The sequence below is a fragment of the Marmota monax genome, unplaced genomic scaffold, assembly GCF_021218885.2.
Source record: "Marmota monax isolate L192 unplaced genomic scaffold, Marmota_monax_Labrador192_F-V1.1 WCK01_AAM20220418_F8-fsc00012, whole genome shotgun sequence".
In the NCBI taxonomy this organism is placed as follows: domain Eukaryota; kingdom Metazoa; phylum Chordata; class Mammalia; order Rodentia; family Sciuridae; genus Marmota; species Marmota monax.
The window spans coordinates 13,281,413-13,302,720 of NW_026695227.1; the positions used below are offsets into that span (position 1 = coordinate 13,281,413).

Consider the following 21,308-nt stretch of genomic DNA (forward strand, 5'->3'; position numbering starts at 1 on the left):
TGTCTACTAAAGCAGATTGTCTAATCTTTGAGACATTTATATAAGTGTCTAATCAATGTGTGACTACTCTTAAGTTTTACTAAAAATAATGTAATTATTGGAATACAAAAGTTTCTCATTTTTCTTTCTTTACCCCAATTACACATTGATTATTGGTCTCTACTATTTGCATGACACTTACCTGTTTCTCAGAAACATGATTAAAGGAGAATCATATCTAGGTAAAAGAATCATTTAGCTTAGTAGGGCTTTCACTGAGGATAACCCCAGTACCTCCATTCTATAAAACCCTCTGAATTTATCAAGCCTTCAGTGAACATTTATTGAAAAACTCTTTAATATGCTAGGTATTGTGAATGCCGGTATCAGTACAAAAATATACAAAAATTATATTTTATGCTAAATATGATAATACTGGTACAGTTGTTGAAGCTCATAGATTCACATTTTAATTTATTTTAAATTTAATTCCTGTATCCCCTGTATTTAGTGGCATAGCTTTTCTATTTCGTTTTCTGATTATTCCCTTGTTACAGCTTACTTACCTCATTGGATTATTGTGAGGATTCAGCAAACAGTGCCAGTGAGTACCAAAGGTAGCTACTTGGTAATACCTGGAGTGATTAATTTGGATGAGGGAAGGTTTTCAGGGACTGGTAAGAACACATTTGAGCTGTCTCTCGTAGAGTGAGTTGGAGTTTAGCCGTTACAAGATGATGATCCTGTTATGAGATTCCAGTGTGGAGTTTGAGGCTGGAAGCTGTGCGGTAGGGAGGCAGGGGCATGCCTTGTGGTGACTTCAGGAGAGCAACTGTAGATGAGCTTTCACAATGACATGAAAAGATGTAAAAGGTTTCCTGTAGAATACCCAGCAAATCATAAATTTTCTGAGTGTTTCCCCAATTAAATTTCTGGATTCTTATTGCCTTCTTAAGTACTATCCAAATTGCTAAATCTTATATGTGTATTTGTGGTTACAAAATTTTGTCACTAGAGTTACCAAAAAAGTTACACCACTCCTTCAAAACAGTTGGAACCTTTTCATGGAGACTTTCAAAAGCAATTGAATGATAGGATTTGGTCTTTTTTGCTTGGTTTGTTTCTATGAAGTGACCTGACTGAAAGGTGAACTGTGGGTGTACTAGTTAGGATGCTTGTAGTAATCAAGGAGGAGACAATTAGTGCCTCAAAGAACTGGTACATAAGAGCCTAGTTCCACTCTTTCCCATCAGATTTGGCATTTCTCATGGGCATCCTACAGCACATTCCTGGGACTCTAGCAGAACTAGTATACCCCATCCCATCCCAGAGAGCCTTGACTCATTTGGAGTTTTGCATTGCAAATCTAAAAAGGAATGCTGTTAATCTCAGGATATGTGTAAATTGGTATGTTTGGGATTATATATGAGGGAGTAAGCACCATATCTTCTTTCCCTTAAGTGTCTGGCTTTAATGATAATTTTATTTTGTGAACAAAATAAGCTAATGATTGTCAGTTTTAGAAACTCCCTTCTCAGTTGCTCATTCCCAACTCCCAGACCTTTTCTTAAAAACAAAACTAAAAAGAGATGAGGCTTTAGAGGGGGGAAAAAAAAAAAGTGGGAAGAGATTTTGATTTAGGTAAATAACAATACTTTACCAGTGAACTAGATTCCAATAATATCCAGGCCCAAGAATGGGAGTTAGGGTGGTTGTTGATCTACTTGGCCTCTTCTTGAATGCTTCCAAAGTGGCCATACAGTCACAGCAGGCTTAAACCCTCCCTTGTTTTTTGGATGCCACTCTCCTGGACCCGCCCTCTTATCAAGCACTTGGTCCTGGGAAGTGTGAATGGCCTGTTTCCTTTGGAGGGAATGAGGTTATATGAAGGCTCTCTGCCAGCATCTGGCACATTAGGATGAAAAGGAATTCTGTGGTTTCTGTAATATCTAATATGCTTAAAGCCTGTTTATTATCATTAGGGGGAAAATCCTGACTACTACTCTCTTTTTCTTTTAAAAGAAACGTGGGAGCAGGCACTAATAGACCCTTATTATATCACAACTGTAACACTATATACAAAATAATCAGGAAGCAAATGGCATTTTTGTAGCAACTATTAAGTTATATGAAGTGTTAGTCTAGTAAGGGATTTGGAGACAGTGTCTCCATCTGGGAAAGTAGCAGCTGTCCAGGGAGAACCTGGCTATGGAAAGGCAAACTGCTTGCTGACTGACTTCCCCCTTGCTCAGTGATGTTTGAAATTTATGTATTTACTTCAATTTTGCATCAGATTTAATTAGTCCATCAGTTCTTTTTCCTTAAGCTATTTCTAATTTAATATTTCATATCATTTTATGACTAAGAATTTAAGAATTGAAATACTTTTAGGTAGTATATTCTATTCATAATAAAAATTGTTCAGTGTCTTGTATTTTTAAAAATGGTTGATGGAAGCTGGTTCTGTTTCTAAAGTAAACTTTCCTATAAATAAATGTAGAAACATCTGTGGAGGGCATCGTCTGAACGTGGCAGACATATGAATTGCGTCAATTCCCGTCTTGTGGCCAAGATTTGTTCCCTAGGCTTTTTTTATAACTAACGTCGTGGCAGAGCTTTACATTCTCACAGCATTAGGCAACAAAGTGGTCAAGAGAAGTGCAAGTTGCCCTCTTTTTTTTTCACATTTTTTAAAATTTGTTTTAATTAGTTGCCCTCTTCTTAAGTTGGGTAGTGGTAGTGATGTGTACTTATCATGGAAAAGTGTGGCATGTTTCATTTGTGTTTGTTAGGACTGAAAACCTGAGATGTCTACTCCAGCTTGATTTTTAGCCCTGGCTTTCGGCAGTTTTCCAAATGTCTAACTGCTTACTACTTTCAAGAAATTGTTGTGATATTGCAGGGAGCTTTGGTCAGGAGAAAAAGAAGGCCAAAAACCTTCCTAGAACAGTACAGTCCATCCAGTGACCTTTTTAAAGAAACAACTGAAATTCCTTTTTCAAAGGGGCAAAAATGCTAATTGAAACCAAACAGAAAATAAACCCATTCCACAAGTGGTGCCATTCAAATAACCAGGGGAAGGGGATGTGGAGGTGGGGAGGGTGGAAGGAAAATTATCCCTGGGAATGTTATTTGAAGCTCCAAGCTTGTATATTTTACTCTTTGATAGTTGTGAGTTAAAATGGGGTGATTTTGCATTTTTAAGATTAAAAATTAGCCAGGACTTAAGACCACTGTGTACCTTTTCAGGTGCCTGTGTAGATCCTCCCAGAATATCTGCCTGGTGCTGTGCTGTGCCCTTCCTCAAGACTACCTCATATTGGCTCTGGCTCAGAGACTCCTACGTGCTGAGGTGAGTCAGAAAACTTGTACTCTTTATACGCATCCTGGAAGCATAGTATTTTTTCAGTGACATTTATAGGTGTATTCATGGGGGAACTCAGGAATCATCATTTGTAAGATGTTTTAATTTGAAAAATACAAAGTATAGTTAGTAATGGTCTTGCCACCATTATAGAATTTTTTGTTCTAAATTTGTGATGACACTAAAAGCATCTTGAACCCCACACCATGCTGTAGGGTTCAAGTTTGAAGTTTGAAACAGAAGTTTTTGAGGTGGTATAGTGCCGGGTTTCTGTTCTCTCGACTAAAAGGCTCAGGGGTCACTCCAGTAAAACTGGGCTGACTGGGCTGCGCAAAATAATCACACAAGAGACACAAATACCTTTTTGTTTGGGGTCGCTGTGAAGGCTCCTCTGACCTTAAGGGTCCGCAGGAAGAGAGAGAGTGTCGGGCTCTGACCCCTTTTATTGAGGAGAAGTTATTTAAATGAGGCAAGGGGTCAGGTTTCCGGGGGCTGAGTCTATCTTCATGATGTCCACTGTCAGCAGGTTGACTGACACCTGGGTAGGCCACACCCAAGGGCACAGTAAGAGAAGGGGACACATACAAGGCACTTCCATGGAAGATTCTATCCTCAACAGGGCAAGGGGTTATATTACAAAGGAACAGGTGAGCATAGCTTCACCCATGGGGCTGTAGCAAGACACACCCATGCATGAGACACCTACCCTCGGATCCAAGAAGGGTGGGGAAAGCTCTGCCACATTTCTGCGACTGAGCGCCTCAGCACCCAGCCGGGGAGTGTGACTCAGTCATGTGTAAAGTTGGTCTCCCACAGTATACCACTGCTTTTGGGCTTTCTGAACACTTTTATACTGATGTTTTGAATTGGTGGTCTCTTCAAAAGCAGAGAAGTGTTATCAGCAGGGAAAAGTTAGAAATCCTTAATGGGTAACTGGTTTTTCTTATGATTCTCCATGATAATTCTGAAATATCCTGTTCTCTTCACTAATGGCTACAGTTGGCTTCATTAAGTAAAAGGGAGCACAAAAATCTCTTTAGGGGAGGATGTGCAACCAAAATGTGTTTCACTTGCTTTTAGTATGCTTGCTGTGTGTGATCTCTTTTCTCTTGAACATTGTAGTGACTTATTGGTCCCAGAAGGGAAAAATAATTTGACCTTGTTTATACTAAGTGAATCATTTATGAATAAACTGTTCACATTGTATAGGTGAATAAACTCTTTAAGGGTACCAACCAGTGTGCTATCTCATAAATTCCTTAGCCCCTCATTTGTAAAAGCTGTGCACTTACATTTGATGGCTCTCAAAGGCCTCACATAAATTAATCTCCTCATGAAATAAAAAAATAATAACTTTAAGTCTTCAAGTAATTGTGAGATTATGCAGAGGGACTGAACTCCTAAAACTGTAGGTCCATATCCTTACTGGTTCAGTTCTTGTATATATCCTGCTGTAGTGCTTGTGTCATTAGCAGTAACCATAACTACAAGACTACAAGTGTATACTAGAAGACAGGGATTCTAATAAGACAATTTTGTCATTTCTGTGTGAGAGCTGAAAAGTCCCAGTGAAGCCCTATTCATAATTTGCTGCTATTTGAAATATGTTTTCAAAAAGAAAATCATAGAAGTAAAAAGGACTATGTATGGGCTGGGGTTGTGGCTCATACAGCAGTAGAGCACTCGCCTAACACATGCAAGGCCCTGGGTTCGATCGTCAGCACCACATTCAAATAAATAAAATAAAGGTATTTGTCCAACTACAGCTAAAAAATAAATAAATAAATATATATATATATATTATTTTTTTTTTAAAGGACTATGTAGCTTCACTAACAAGTTCTCTGTGTGATTGGAGAGTCACTTGAATTTTAGATTTAGCTTCCAATACTGATAAAGCTATGCTGTGAGCTTTCTCTTTTATACTAATTATTTTTTATTTAGGAGGATTTGTGAGTAAGTTACCTTTAAGAGGAACTATGATTCACTCATAGTGATTAGAATTGTGTGGATTTGGGTTTGAACATTTCAGTTATTTGGTTCCTCTGGAGCACTTGCAGTTATTGCATGGGTTGCTTGGAGTTTGCTGCTGAAGAATTTGCATGATTTGCTGTTTCTTCTTAATTGCTCAATATTTCAAGATTATCAGCCTTTGTTGGGTTGGGGATGTCGTACAGTAGTAGAGCACTTGCCTAGCATGTGTGAGGTGCTGGGTTCAATCCTCAGCACCGCATAAAAATAAATAAAGGTTCATCAACAACTAAAATAAAAATAAAAAGATTATCAGCCTTTGAAATTTTTACTTACAGTGCAAGGAGACTCTTCTTTTCTTTTCTTTTTTCTCTTTTTTAAAGGAAGTTTTGTTTGTTTGTTTGTTTTAAATAACCAAAAGGTCTGCCAGGGCTGGGGTGTAGATACATGAGAAACAGAGAGCTCTTTAACCTATGAGGGCTAGCTACTGAAGAAGCTGTTGTTCCTTGCCCACAGGAGAGGGTGACTTCCCTTAGCTTTTCTGATATAGTATCTAATTTTGATAATGTTAACTTTGATGGGTAACAAAAACAACTTTGAGGTTTCATTGTTGCTACTGTAAAACTATTTTACTTTTTTTGTTTGTTTGTTTCACGGGCTAATGTAAATTTTTAATGTCTTACAATCAGAATATTTCAACTAAATCATATTTTTTCCATCAAGACTTCAGTTCATCTTTCTTTTAGAAAATGATGATGAGAATAATACATATTTTATTTAAACAAGGCACCTTTTTTAGATTCATAAATCTGAAACTAGAACAGACTTGAAAGCCTGTACTTTGTGTAAAAAGATAGATTCAGTAAAACAGTAAATTTTACAGATTATTTTATTCATTGTTTTTCTTTCAGTTTAAAATAGGCTATAGTCTTCCCTCAACCCCTTTTCTGGTACCTTCCTGTAAAAAGCATTAGTGAAGGAAAAATAATGATAAACAGGACTTAACTGCATAATATTTTTTCAAAACTGCCTTGCAAATAATTTCACACAGTTTCTTTTTTTTTTTTAAGAGAGAGATAATTTTTTAATATTTATTTTTTAGTTTTTGGCGGACACAACATCTTTGTTTGTATGTGGTGCTGAGGATCGAACCCGGGCCGCACGCATGCCAGGCGAGTGCGCTACTGGTTGAGCCACATCCCAAGCCCCTCACACAGTTTCTGGAATGAAGCATACATAGTATTGTAGTATGCTTCCGGTTGGGAAGTAGTTTAAAAATACTCTCAATATTTTATATTTTAAACTGGGTGTTTATGTATGTTCACTTTAGGTTTTCCATCCATATTATTTTAATGGAAACTATTTTTCCATTAAAAGTCAATTATGTTTATTTTAAGGGTTTAGATAAAGGTATTTATAAATAAAACTTGTAAAGAGGTGTTTATTGTTGTTACAATCATTTGTATGTACAGATTTTAGAATGCTTAAAGTTATCTTCCAGAGAAGAAACTTGGTAAAGAAAGGGTGACATTTTTTTTCTGTAATTTAAGTTGTCATAGTAATTTGCCTCAATACACATACTTAGAATCCAGGCTTGAAGAATTTCAGTAACAATAAACATTCCAATTGCATTCATCATCCTTTTTTTTTTTTTTTTTTAACCAAAAAAGGAGCTATCCATTGTGACTCAAATATTTTATTTCTGTTTAGAAGATGGAGAGCAGTTTGTCAGTTTTAGCACTTTGAAACTTTGTTGGTGGAATAGAACTGAAAAGTTCAGCTGTTTTTATTTTAGGTGGACAATTTCTGATGATGTGTCACAATTTTTTTCAGGTTTCGAGATAGGTTCAGTATAATGTTAATTTAATGAAATTTGAAAAGAATCACAATTGGATAAGAACTGAAGAAATTATCGTATCTGTTAACATGCAAGTCTAATATTAAGAGTATTAGAATCTGGTTTTCATGGAGTGCTGATTTTAAGAATGTTATCACTTTCTTAATGCCAACTTGTTAATATTTTTATTTTATAGCACATCACACTATTAATGATGAACAAATGATTTTAAAAGTTTCATTTTTACTTATAAAATAGAAATTTGTAGTCAGACATTATTTTTAAATATTCTCAGAGTAGGGTATTATTTCCAAAGAGAAAGCCTTTTTTTTTTTTTTTAAGGATTTTCTTTGTTCTTGTTTTCTGCAAGATTGCTAACCAAGATTATTCTCCTTAAGCAAGGAATATAAGGAAAAATAAAGAGATGAAAAAGAGAGAGAGAGTGTGTGTGTCTGAATGCGTATGCACATATATGTGTGTCCAGTTGTTTTGGGAAGTTTGGAAAATAAACTGGAAGAGTATATAGCCAGAATAATTTGTGGAAAAATGTATAAAAATTCATTTACTGCAAAAATGTGAGGAAAAATAAAATCACCCATTCTGTCACCCCATTATTTCCTTTTTTCAGATTGTCCTCTAATAATATTTTGTGGAAAGTGTCTACAATTTTATAAACAAAATTCATACTCAATGCTAAAATACTAATGGTAGTAAAACATTAGAATTTTATCCATTTCTAGAATTAGTACTATGCTTGCTTTCATGATTTGCTAAGAAATAACACTGAAATATCTAGCTAGTGTGTTAAGTAAAAAGATCTTCCTTCCCAGTAATTCTGTGGGGATAGCAGAACTATTGGGAAGGAAGATAAAACTATTTCCATTTAAAAATTTCCAAGACAACTATAAGTAGCAGAGTTTAGTAAAGTTCTATTATAAATAATGTAAATATCATGATCTTTGGTATGTAGTAACAGTAACCAATTAGAAAGTGACAAAAAGGGAGCCCATTTATAGGAGCAACAAAGAATACACTAAGGATTAAATTTGATAAGAAATGCAAACTGCCTGTAGGAAGGAAACTATTGTACAATTCTGGGAAGATAGGAGACTTTCTGGGTAGAAAAACAACTCATTAATTGTTTTTAATGTATTTGTATTGATTTATAAGTTTAGTACAATTACAATCAAAATCTCAGTAGGGAATTTTCACAGCTCAATGTGATTATGAATTTCATTTTATACAATAATTAAGAGCCCAATGTTTTTATAAAGAAGAATAATGAAGGGAAAATTGCAATGCTAGGTAATTACTTAAAAATAGAAGATTGTGAGGTCCTGGGTTTGATTCTCAGCACCACAAAGAAAATAAAGGGCAGGGGGGTGCTGGAGGTGTAGCTTGGTAGTAAAATACTTGCTTCACATGCATAAGGCCTGGATTTGATCTTTGATCCTTAGCAATAAAGGGGCTTAGAGGTATATATTAGTGATAGAGTAAGGGCCCTGGACTCAGTCCTCAGTTACTGAAAAAATAAATTCATAAAATTAAAAAATAGTACGAAACTGATAAAACATATAAATACTTGGAGAAGTATAAAAAGGTTAGAGGAATGTTGAATTGCTAAAAAATGCCATTGCAAATAATGAATATAAAAATGTAATATACTAGAATGACTATCTGATCCTGGATTTGGGAAAGGTGTAGTAAAATACAGAAGCAAAAGTGAAAGCAAGAGAATGATTCATGTATGTAATTACTTTAAAAATAAATGAATCTTATATATTTATCACATCACCAAAAGGCAAACAATTACTTGTGGAAGGTATTCATGTATTTATATTCTTTTAATAAGTAGACCACAAAACATATAAAGTTGACCAAATATCTTCAGATTTCATGGTATGCTTTTTTTGGAGGAAAAAAAAAATATTGTAAAGATTATTGGGGATATAAGATGGTGTGCTAGAGGGAGGCTGCATTCTGTGTCACTCCTTGACCTGGGATTCAAGTAGTGGGAATATTGTTTCTCTGTGAGTGATTAGAGGACCCCCGATAGCTGCTCCCACACAGGACTGAAGGTCGCTGTGCCCAGGCAGGCCTCAGTGTCAGAGCAAAATTCCTGGCCACTCGCCCACACAGGAACTCTGAGTGCCTGAGCAGGACCACCGACATCAGCAGCAGCGCAGGACACCCAGCCACTGCCCACGCATAGGAACTCCAGTAGCCACTCCCGTGTGGACCCCGTCTACCAACATGGGGCTCCCCCTGTTGCCTCCATCTTAGAAAACTGCAGCTACTGCCATAGTCTACTACATGCAGTAGCCTGCACCTGGGGACACTGCACAGCATCTGGAGACAACCACCAGCCACAACACAGCACACCGCAGAGCTGCATCTCTGAATATGCTGTCCACCGCCACCACCCGGCCCCACCTGTCCTGACACCCCATTGGTGAAAGCAGCCACCTCCATCTTGGGACACATTGCCATCTTTAGTTGGGGCAGCCTCCCACTTGGAACACCAGCTGGGGCTTAGAAGCAATATCAGGATACCCTTCTTTAGTCCCCAACTCCCCCATCTCCTCGGCAGCTGCTAACGTGGCATAGTGCTTGCAGCTGCAGGCCGTCTGTAGCTCACAAAACTTGGTCCTGAACTGCTCATTACAAAATAGATCTCCAAAACAGGTATGCAGCCCCCCACAAGCACAGCCTACAAGACCTCCAGAGAGAAAGGTTTCTGATTGGGAAGTAGAAAGGGAGGGGGTGAGTGAGATACAGTTTTGAGGCTAAATTAGAGACTAGGAATTGTGAGGTTTACGGACGATATAAGGAAATAAGACCAGGCACCCACATCACACCACCGGTCCCCAGAGGAGATCCTTGGGATGCAGCCAACCATTGGGGATCACAAGTGCCATCCATTCCCCACATCTAGGAACTATGCATCCAAGACCAACCCTCGCACCCTAATAACCTTCACCATCCTGAGGGTGGAGATACCAGCAAACAACAGACAACCCCACCTATTTGAAGAGAAGGGAAGCAGGAAAGATACTAATCTCCAACAAAAACAATCCTTGTGAGATTTTTCTTTTCCTCTCACTCCTCCCACCCTCACATCCCCAACATTTGTGAAACCGTGAATTAGGCTACTGAGGACAGTATGTTCTTCATTTTTAAATTTTTCTTAATATTTTGTTTGTTTTTTGTACTCTGTTGTCTTCCCACTTACTTATCTTCCCAAAATCACATTCTCTCTCTTCTGCTACTAATCAACTTCTTTAGATTCCTCTTTCACGCTTTCTAAGATCTAATAACTCTACATCATCACCTCCTACCCTTCAACATCTGATCGTACACCTCACACCCGGTTTTTTGTCCACCATCAGAAACTATAGATCCTTTTGCAAACCTACTGTTATATATTGTAGATAATAATTGACTTACCATTTCTGTATATTGTGACAAAGCTGTAATAGCAGCTATTTGGTTTGAGGTTGTGTATTGTTTGTATTTTGGATCTGTTAATATTGTTCTCCCCCTTAAAGGAGAGGTATTGGAAATCCTGCAGGGGCACTATAAGCCTATAGGGTAAAAACTGTAATACCTCATATCTGCAGTGCTAGAAGGGAAGATACACAAACAACATGAAAAAACAAGGGAAGAAAGAGGTTGGGGAAAAAACAAAGCACTCACATGGACTGCGGAAACGTGCAGGGATTTCCATCCTCATATCAAATAAAGTAGACTTCAAGCCAAAAGTTACTCAAAAGAGAGAAAAAAGGACATTTCATACTGCCTAAGGGAACCATATATCAATAAGACATAACAATTATAAATATATATGCCCCAAACAATGGAGCATCTATGTTCATTAAACATATTCTTCTCAAGTTCAAGAATCATAGAGACAACACAATAATTCTGGGTGAGTTTAACACACCTGCTTCACCACTGGATAGATCTTCCAAACAAAAGCTAAACAAAGAAACTATAGAACTCCATAATATAATCAACAACTTAGTCTTAACAGACACATATAGAATATATCATCCATCAGTGAGTGAATACACTTTCTTCTCACAGCACATGGATCCTTCTCTAAAATAGACCATATATTATGCCACAAAGCAACTCTTAGCAAATACAAAAAAGTAGAGATACTACCCTGCATTCTCTCAGATCATAATGGAATGAAATTAGAAATCAAAGATAAAATAAAAAATAAAAGCTACTCCAACCCTGGAGACTAAATAATATGCTACTGAATGAATGGGTAGCAAAAGACATCAAAGACGAGATGGAAAAATTCTGAGAGGTAGACTGATACAACGATTTAAAATCTCTGGGACGCTGTGAAGGCAGTACTAAGAGGAAAGTTCATTGCATGGAGTTCATTCCTTAAAAGAAGAAAAGGTCAACAAATAAATGACCTAACATTATATTTCAAAGTCCTAGAAAAAGACAAACAAATCAGCACTAAAACAGTAGAAGACAGGAAATAATTAAAATTAGAGCTGAAATCAATGAAATTGAAACAGAAAAAAAAATCTGAAAAAAATTGACAGAACACAAAGTTGGTTCTTTGAAAAAAAAATAAGATTGATAAACCTTTAGCCATGCTAATGAAGAGAAGAAGAGAGAAAAGTCAAATTACTAACATCCATGATGAAAAAGGAAATATCACGACGGACACTACAGAAATACAGAAGATAATTAGAAATTATTTAGGAAATTTGTTCCCTGATTAAATTGAAAATATCAAAGGCATCAACATAATTTCTGGATTTGCTCCGACTGAATCAGGATGATATACACAAGTTAAACAGATCAATTTCAAGCAATGAAATAGAAGACGCCATCAGAAGCCTACCAACAAAGAAAAGCCCAGGACCAGACGGATACATAGCTGAGTTCTACGAGACCTTCAAAGACCTTCAAAGAAGGTCTTCAATTTATTTAAGGAAATAGAATGATTTGAAAGTGTTCCCTCTTTTTCTATGAGGCCAATATCCTGATTCCAAAACCAGACACAGATACATCAAAGAAAGAAAACTTCAGACCAGTATCTCTAATGGACATAGATGCAAAAATTTAAAAAAAAAAAAAAATTCTGGCAAATAGAATACAAAAACATATCAAAAAGATAGTGCAACACAATAAAGTAGGGTTCATCCCAGGGATGCGAGGTTGATTCGACATGTAATTCAATAAATGTAATCCGTTATATCAACAGACTTAAAGATAAGACTCATATGATCCTCTCAATAGATGCAGAAAAAGCATTCACCAAAATACAGCACCCCCTCATGTTCAAAACACTAGGAAAAAATAGGGATAACAGGAACATATCTCAATGTTGTAAAAGCTATCTATGCTAAGCCCCAGGCCAACATCATTCTAAATGGAGAAAAATTGAAAGCATTCCCTCCAAAAACTGGAACAAAACAAGAATGCCCTCTTTTACCACTTCTATTTAACATAGTTTTTGAAACACTGGCCAGAACAATTAGGTAGACGAAAGAAATTAAAGGGATACAGACAGGAAAAGAAGAACTCAAATTGGCACTATTTGCTGATGATCTGATTCTATACCTAGAACACCAAAAAAAATTCCACCAGAAAACTTCTGGAACTAGTAAAGAAATTCAGCAAAGTAGCAGGATACAAAATCAACACCTATAAATCAAAGACATTTCTGTATATCAGTGACAAATCCTCTAAAAGGGAAACGAGGAAAGCTATCCCATTTACAATAACCTCAAAAAATAAATAAATAAATAAATAAAATACTTGGGAATCAACCTAACAAAAGAGGTGAAAGACCTCTACAATGAAAACTACAAAACACAAAAGAGAGAAATTAAAGATCTTGGAAGATGGAAAGATCTACCTTGCTATTGAATAGGCAGAATTAATAACCTCTTAACAAATGGTGCTGGAAAAACTGTATGCAGCAAAATGAAATTAAGCCCCTTTCTCTCACCATGCACAAAATTCAACTCAAAGTGGATAAGGGACCTAGGAATTAAACCAGAGACCCTGTGCCTCATAGAAAAAAAGGTAGGTCCAGATCTCCTCATATCAGATTAGACCCCGAATTCCTTAACAAAATTCCAATGGCACAAGAAATAAAATCAAGAATTAATAAATGGGATGGATTCAAACTGAAAAGCTTCTTCTCAGCAGGAGAAATAATCAATGAGGTAAAGAGAGCACCTATACAGTGGGAGCAAATTTTTACCACACACACATCAGATAGAACACTAATCTCTAGAATATTTGGAGAACTCAAAAAACTTAACACCAAAAAACTCCAAATAACCCAATCAATAAATGGGCTAAGGAACTAAACAGATACTTCTCAGAAGGTGATATACAATTAATCAACCAACGTTTGAAAAAATGTTTAGCAATTAGAGAAATGCAAATCAAAACTACTCTAAGATTTCATCTCACTCCAGTCAGAATGGCAGCTATTAAGAATACAAACAACATTAAGTGTTGACAAGGATGTGGGGGAAAAAGGCACACTCATACATTGCTGGTGGGACTGCAAATTGGTACAGGCAATCTGGAAAGCAGTATAGAGATTCCTCGAAAAACTTGGAATGAAACCACCATTTGACCCAACTATCCCACTCCTTGGTATATACCCAAAGGACTTAAAAACAGCATACTATAGTAACACAGCCACATAAATGTTTATAGCATCTCAGCTGACAATAGCTAAATTGTGGAACCAACCTAGATGCCCTTTAGTAAATGAGTGGATAAAGAAAATCTGGTATGCATACACAATGGAGTATTACTCGGCATTAAAAGAGAATAAAATCGTGGCATTTGCAATAAATGGATGGAGTTGGAGAATATAATGCTAAGTGAAATAAGCCATTCCCCCAAAAAAACAAATCCAAATGTTTTCTCTGATGTGAGGATGCTGATCCATAATGGGGATTGATCGTGGGTGGCATAGGAGGAATGGAGGAACTTTAGATAGAGCCAAGGCGAGGGAGGGGAAGGCAAGGAGTATGCGGGTAAGAAAGATGGTGGAATGAGATAGACATCATTACCCTAAGTACATGTATGAAGATACAACTCTACTTTGTGTACAATCAGAGAAATGAAAAGTGGTGCTCTATATGTGTACTATGAATTGAAGTGCATTCGGCTGTCGTGTATAACAAATTAGGATAAATAAATATTTTTTTTAAAAAGGATTATTTATTGGGAAGTACTGTTCACAGAATTGAACAGCAAAAGAATCATCAGAGTTTCTGGGTAGTATTGAACAGACTGCCATTCAAAAAAAGAATACAAACTAAAGTAGACTTAAGGTTTGTTTGGTTTTTGTATTTTGATGAAAACCTATGTAACCAGTATCATGCTTCTGGAGGTATGGGGCCCAGCAACCCTGGGAATGGTGAAGAGCAGTTTGTCCCCATCATAGTTTGTTTTCTTCCGTTATAGCAGAATACCTGAGACTGGATAACCTGTAATGATCAGAAATCTATTGGCTCATAATTCTAGAGGCTGGGAAGACCATGACCATGGTAGAGCACCTCCTTGCTCCATGGTCATGTGGTTGTAAGTGAGAAGGAAAAATGAGAGAGAGAGAGATAAAATGGAACCAAACTCACCTTTATTTATTTCACTCCTAAGTGAAATAACAGCCTAATCCATTCATGATGCTGGAGCACTCGTGGCCTAATCCCCTCTTAAAGGTAACAGTTCTTAATACTAACACAATGGTAATTAAATTTCAGTATGAGTTTTAGAGGGGATAGACACTCAAGTCCTACCTATGTTTAAATTTCTGCCCCTTTCCTGTACCCATTATGTCACTGTAGTTTAAATTTTCAAATATTCATTGTCAATGACACTGAAACAAACTTGCAACATCTTTATGGATTAAAAGGGATAAATAGGACATTACTTTAATTCCTTAGCCATTTTAATGCATTATTGTTCACTTTCTCCCATCTTGACTCCACTGTTAACATGAGCAATTCCACCTGGATGAGGAATTTTTAGGAAATATGCTCAGGGTGAGATATTGTGCTTTTGAAGTTTAAGTATTACTTTCTCTAATATGTTTGTGGTGTCCTTCCTGAACATGGCTGTTAAAGGGATCTTGGTCTTTTTCTAGCAGTATTTATGGATTTGCAGACATTTCCAACCAGTTTGTGACTAGGATTAACTTTGATCTCTGGTGCATAAAACCCTAGGAAGGTCAGACTGTACTGCCCCAGCACAGCCTTGGTCCTGTCTCATCATAGGACATAGACTGCCTGCCGAGGTGAGCATGATCATATAGTATCTTGGTCTGCTCTTTAATGATTTGCTCTGAGTTCCCCGATAAGCCACCCCCGCCCCAAAATAAAAACACTTTTAAGTTTAAATAAAATTTTATTTTATACTATTTGAAACAGTTTTCAGATTTGTTTGATTTCCTCCTTAGAAGGCAAAGATTGATTACTAAAGAAAATTCGCAACACACATCTGATACCTTGTATTTTTTTTTTTTTTTTTAATTCTGGGAAAGAAGTTTTTAGCAAAAGCAAAGCATTAGTCATCATCTAATTAAAACAGTTGCTCATTTTAAATAGTAATACAGTAAATTTAAAGCATATATATAAAAAGATAAAGAATAAAATGACCCCTACCTTTATTGATTTTTGTTTTCTTTCAAGGTAACTACTGTTAGCAGTTTTGGGGTATCTTTGCACTGCAAAGATGCACATATACAACCTATATTTATGTCTTTAAATTTGTAGTGATGGTGTGTGTGGGGGGGGTGTCTTTGACTCTAGATTCATTCAGATTTATTCCTTCAATGACTAGAATAATCTGTTTTTAATGTTTTTTATTTGTTACTTTCAGTTATACATGACAGTAGAATATATTTTGACAGACCAGAATAATCTCAAAGGCAGATATGATTATTAGATTGAAGGTTGAATTGGTGAGAGTTCAGTATAGGTTTCTTGTTGCTTTGCATTTTTACATGTGACTGAGTTTGTATACATGAGGTCAGTATGTAACTGTCTGATAAATGTGGAACAACAATTGATTCTATTCCTGTAGTCTTAGTCAAGTCATTCTGTGGCCTAGTTCTGTCACTGGGTCTCTGTCTACCTGAATGCAGTATGGAAAACAGAATCAAAATACAAAATAAGTTTTTGTAAGATCTAATAAGATAACTTCACAAAGGTGATACCTTTTGCCCCTGATGTTGGGATCAAACTCAGGGCCTCATGAGCACTCTACCACTGAGCTACACCCTCAGCCCAAAGGTAAAATTTTTCATCTAAGTGGACCTCATGAAAGTTATAAAACTAGTATAGGGCGGAATCCATGGTTTCTCCCCTTTCAGAACATTTAATATCACTATGTTAAAAGGTTCACAACAGATAGGGAAATATGGCTTTTAATTGCCTTATAATACTATCTTATGCCAATCATCTCACTTACTCACTCTCACACCCCTTCTTTTATTCTTCCTCTCTCAGATTTCCGCTAGGGTAACTTGCTCCTTAGAAAGTTTAGGGAAACATGTCTTGAACCTCCTTTTTAAATGCTTGTGACAGTCTCCCCATCATCTTTCTGAGTCCAGACTTCTGTCTTTGACTTGCCACCAGTTGTAGCCTTTGTTTTTGTCTGGTTAAACCTTTCGCTTTCATTTCTATTAAATAACATTTATGCTTAGTAGACCTATTTAGTAGACCTACCAAGGACCTAAGAGAAGAAAGAGACACACATTTCATCAGAAAGGGAAGCATTAATTTCTTCCTGGCATCTGGCTTTATCCATATTGCTCATCCTCTTTTTTTATCGCTACCCTTCAGGATGTCCCAAGGTACAGTGTCTGTGTTCTGTAGTTTCATAAATTGCCAAATATCATCTGGGATCATCAGTCTAAGTACAAGTTAGCTTCTTGAATTAATTAATGGTTGGCTTTATGTGCTTAGTTTCACAAAGTTCTCTCTCATGTCTCTAAAGACTTAAAAGTTGTCTTACTTAAAATATTAGATATAAGACTATCTGTTTCATTGGTTGCTTGAACATTAAATTTTATATGTAAAGAACTTGGCATATAAACTAATCCAAGTCATTATTTTTATTAAAATAGTACAGTTTTTTTCCCCTCAAACTTCAGACTTGATCCAGACATAGGCTACATGTAAGTAGACTTTTACTCTTTTATACTTAGAAACAATTATTCAAATAAGACACTTCGGAGAATGAAATATAAGGATTATTGATAATTACATGGGATAACAATGTAAACTTTGTCATTCCGATATGTTCCAGGATTCACGTTCACTCCATATATACCCCTAGTTTTTGATTCATGGTGCATGCTCAGAGACAAGGGCCTTTTGTTCATTGTGGTGTAGTGGACATGTGGGACAAAGCAAGATCACATTCATCTTTCTGAACTTACTCATTAAAATGAGGTTAACAATACCTATCTCCAGATAGCTATAGAGAATAGATGAAACTGTGATTTCATAAAGCACAGTGTCTGGAAATTAGATACCTGCCAGTTCCCTCCTTCATTTTTGCAAATTGCCTTAGCTGCTGTAATGGCTAAGTTTTGTGTATAGATGTTTCTGCTGCATTATATACTTCTTACACTTTCTTAGTGTATCTGTGTAGTCCATTTTACTGTACAGATCTGTCATCCTGAGAGGTAGTAGTCTTAGCTAGCTACGCATGTGATTCCTCAGTGGAGGGTTGCTCTATTTTGTTTCAATCAAGCACTTTTTGACATTGAAAGGCATAAATAGTAGTGTTCAGTAATACACCCATTTTCCTGGTAAACTTCCCTTTTGTGATAGCCCTTCTTTAATTGTTGTGTAAATGGTTGAAATACTGTTTTATAAATATTTCATGTATGAATTTTTATCTGCATTTAATACAGACTTTGGGTGAATCAAAGGCACTTTTGTGTACACAACAACCCAGTGGGTTTCCTACCTGGCAAGAAAGTCTATCTGAACTTTGGAAAAGTGATAGAATAACTGGTAATAATGCTTATCAATATGGTTTTCTTATAATGTATGAATAACTTCCAACAGTAATACCAAACCGACCAGGTGCAGTGGCAAACATCTGTAATCCCAGTGACTTTCAGAAGGCTGAGGAAAGAGGATCCCAAGTTCAAAGCCAGCCTAGGCAATTTATTTAGCAAGACCCTGTCTCAAAGTAAAAAATAAAAGGAGCTGGTGATGTAGCTCAGTGGTAAAGCATCCTTGGTTTCAATCCCCATCTCCCACCATATAAAAGGATCAAGGCCATTTCATCTTCCATAGTTTTGGTCTGAATCCCTGCATTCAGACTTGGGATTTCCTACTGTTTAGGCTTGCAAGAGTCTGCTGGGGTGGGGGTGGAGGAACAGGTAGTAAGTGATCACAGTCAGGTTATGAATTCTGCAGCAGCCCACTGAAGAAGGTGCCATGGGGAGAGACTTTGTACAGAAGTGAAGGAAGGCTTCTTGGAGATGTCATTTGAGCCATATGTTTAGAGGTGAGAGGTCTTTGTGGGATTGTAAGAAGGACTCAACATGTGGGAAGTGGCCTAGGCAAAGCCTGGAAAGACATGTAGGACAACGTGTGTGGGGAAAAGCAAGTTCAACTGGGTGTGGATGAGTGGATGAGCTTCCAGAGATGGCTGATTTTGATAGAAATAACCTTTTCTTCTAGCAGTGCTGGGTGAGCCTTAAGGTAATCAAAGGAATCAAAATTATTTATAATTAAACAAAGTTATTTTTGAACAACATAGAGAAGTATTAACAATTTGAAGTAATCTAAACAGCTCTCTGTAAATAGAGAAATTCTCATGCTATTTATTCTTCATAATTTCTTTATAATCTCAAGAAATTAAATATATAACTTCTCATTCTTTATAAAAGATACTGTTACTTTGAAGTATTCTTTCTTAAAATCATAGGTCTGATTTTAAGAAACACGAGAAGTTATACTGTCAGTCATTTGACTTAATGTTGTTCCCTTCACTTCAGCATGTTCTATGAGGTGCTCTAGCAACTAGACAGTTTTATTGTATGAACCCTTCAAATTTAGCTTTGTCAAAAAGGGAATTGTGTAAGAGATAAAATCATTAAAGATTACATTTTTATGGTAGAACAAATAATGCTTTCAGGAAAAACAAGTTCATATTTATTGCCATTTCAGTTCCATTTTGCTCCAAAGGATTATTTGAATATGTACTGTCAACCTTTATTATAAAAAGAAGTAGCAGTATGGTAGTTTTCACTGTTAATAAAGTAGAAATTTAATATAGTAATATTTATATTCTTACCTGAAAAATAATATCACATGGTGACTTTACCAGAGCTCTTTAATACCTAGTGCCTGCTTTTGTTGGTATTTTGGTTTGGGAAATACTGGAGATTCAGATTTGAGGCTGAAGAAACCAAGACACAGGTGGAGACATGGGCTCCCGCTGTACTTCTCTTCTGGATCAAAAATTTATTTTATTCATTCTGGTGTTCCTGGGGCATAGCCAGTAGAAAAGATCTTGCAATGGGTAATGGTCTCTTTATTCACAATGCCTAAGTAACAACTCTTATTTTTTTTATTTTCAGTCAGTCCAGTGTTCTTTCTTGTACACCAATGAACTTTCCTCATTTTGTTTTCTAGTACACAGTAAATTTACATAGCAGCAGTCCCAGGACTTCAAGTTATGTAAAGTGCCTACCTGCCACTTATATTCCCAATAAATCCAAGTTCCCTGCTGTGTTAGGATGAGGGATTAAATATAAATAGAGGAGAGGACAAGTGATGGAGATCTGGGATACTCAAATATTAAACAGTGATAGAGCCAGGGACACAGAGAAGGAACCAGTGAAGTAGGAGGTAACAAGACAGTTCAGTGTCCTGGAAGACAGGTGAAGAAAGGTGATGAGGAGGAAGAAGTGATAGAGGCTCTCATATTTAGCAATGCAAAGGTGATAGCAGCCTTGACAAGAGTAGTTTTGGTTGAGTAGTTAGGGCAAGAGCCTGGCAGGAATGGGCCTGATAAAAAGTGGAAGATGAAAACAGCAAGCTTAAACAATTTTTTTGAGGAGTTTTGCTGCAAAGGGGGACATGAAATTGAGGGTAATCCATGTGGGAAGTGGAATGGGAACAAAGCTGTTTGGTTTGGTTTTAAGGTATATAAAATAGCCACTTATCTATTCTTTGACCCAACAACAACAAAAAAGTGATGAGAGTGGTGGCTCTAGAGTGAGTACAAAGGGGCTGGCATTGACTTTGCTTGAGGCCCCTAGGCCTGCCCTACCAGCTTCTCAGGTATCTAAGCAGGGCCTGGGAGAGCTAATTGATCCTGCCTTCATTTCTGAGGCCCCTGGGCCAGAAGGCTTTCCCACTCTCCAGGATTTGTTCCTCTTTCACATAAGGGGTTGGGCATTTACCAGCCAAGTGCTTGGGCTTTAGTCAGAAATTGAGGAAGAAATTATTGAGGAATTAAAAGGGAAGGTAGAACCAATGATGCCTTCTCTTTAGACAGTGACTTGGGAATAACTGAAGTTTTCCTTCTTGTCCTTCATGACCATTGTCACCAAGATGTCACAGGACCTTTAGAATAAGGCAACTGAGCCACCCAGAGGAGCACAAAATGTAAGGAGACATCACTCTCAGGATTGCGCGAGGACAGTGCTGGCACCTGGGGGAGTTCTGCCTCCTTACATGTTGCATACTAGGTCCCTAATTGCCAAACTCTAATTCCTCAAGCCCTGGGAAGGCATACTGTTTGTTTCAGGGCAATAGGAAAGCTCTCTTTACCTAATTGTGTATTCTTATGGTACCAATTGCAGATTAATTTAACATTCTTAGTTTAAACTGATATTCCCTTTCCCCTTAATATCTGGTTGACTTCTGCCATAAAGAAAAGGAAGATGACCTGGTGAATAGGAAAAGAAATGCTCCTGAGCTGAAAAATGCTGTTGCTGTTGATAGGAGAGAGCAGAGAATGATTGGTTGAGGACCTTTGTACAACCAGCAGGTAACATTAGTGACATCCAGATACCCAAGAGGAGTGGGGTATAGAAGGGAGATGATTCAGGATCAGGCCTTGTCATGAAGGCTAGAATAGAAGCAGCTCCTCTCTAATACACTGGTCATTTCTAAGTGT

The 21,308-nt window shown here is 36.9% G+C and overlaps 1 protein-coding gene across 2 annotated transcripts in view; it reads left to right on the top strand.

The window, feature by feature from the left end:
- Rassf8 (Ras association domain family member 8) overlaps positions 1-21,308 on the top strand; it is a 143,312-nt gene that overhangs the window by 42,696 nt on the left and 79,308 nt on the right. For both annotated transcript variants that reach the window (XM_046435450.2, XM_058576439.1), the window contains exon 2: positions 3,229-3,331. The gene's annotated coding sequence lies outside the window, so the exon portion shown is untranslated. The remainder of the gene's footprint in view (positions 1-3,228; positions 3,332-21,308) is intronic.